This window comes from Penaeus monodon, chromosome 28, assembly GCF_015228065.2.
Source record: "Penaeus monodon isolate SGIC_2016 chromosome 28, NSTDA_Pmon_1, whole genome shotgun sequence".
NCBI classification, from domain to species: Eukaryota; Metazoa; Arthropoda; class Malacostraca; order Decapoda; family Penaeidae; genus Penaeus; species Penaeus monodon.
Genome location: NC_051413.1, coordinates 4,714,780 through 4,715,731, shown reverse-complemented (window position 1 = coordinate 4,715,731; position 952 = coordinate 4,714,780). Strand labels below are relative to the sequence as shown.

The 952-nt window shown below is 53.9% G+C and overlaps 1 protein-coding gene across 1 annotated transcript in view; it reads right to left on the bottom strand.

Moving 5' to 3' along the window:
• The window catches only part of LOC119591303 (epidermal growth factor receptor-like), a gene marked incomplete in the record, with an annotated part of 71,591 nt that overhangs the window by 16,379 nt on the left and 54,260 nt on the right, over window positions 1-952 (bottom strand).

Below are 952 nucleotides of genomic sequence, written 5' to 3'. Positions count from 1 at the left end.
CGCAGCTTGAGCGGGCGGCGCGCGACGCATCGGCTGCGAACCTGACTCTCGTCGCGGTAGCCAGCGCTGGGTCTCTTGCCTTCGCCGTGTTACGTGACGCGCGCCCGCCCCCCTCCCTCTTCCCCACCCTTCCCACCACCTCCTACCCCCATCCCCGTCACCATTATCCTCTCACTACGCCTCGCCGGCACCGCCATCCTCATCCTTCCCTCCGCCCAGTCCGTGATGAAAATCCAAAGCCCGCCTATCGGGCCTCCATCTCGATTAATGGCTATGACTTGGCACGTTCAGGCAAGGTTATTAAAACATTTTTTGTGTCGGGCCTAAAAGCTGGCTGGAATGGCGGCGGCGGGGCCAAGCTAATGCCATCTGCAAACCTGCCAGCGGGAGGCGGGACCCTTTTGGTCGAAAGTCGCGGGCGATTCGCGTGTTGGCGTAACACGTACGGGAGGGAACCGAGGGTGACGTCAGCGGCGTGTGTCGCTGTCGCTGCGGTCGGCGAGACGACGTCCGACGGAATCTCTCGGGAAGCGACTCAAAATACGACAGGAAAGGGACGGAATAAAAGAAAAAAAGAGAAAAAAAATCGATAGGCCAAACGAGAGAATGGGAGAACGAGAGACTAAAAGCGTGAGGAGAAGAAAAAAGAGAGAGAATCCCCGTTTCCAAATGGAGGAGCGAAGGTCCGCAAGTTCGACACACAAGACGTGACAGAACCTCAAGGGCGGCCGATCGAAGGACCCCCTCCCCCTCCCCTAGTCCCTAATACCCGAACAGACAACGCAAGATAAGCAAAACGAGTTGTAAAGACGTAAAAGAAGCAACAACAGCAAAACGTATTTTTCTCCTTCAACCCTTTCCAAACGAGACAAAAAAAAAATGCAAGGAAACTCAAAAATAAAAACCAAAAACCATATGACCAAAAACAAAATCCACAAAAAAGTGAGTGAGT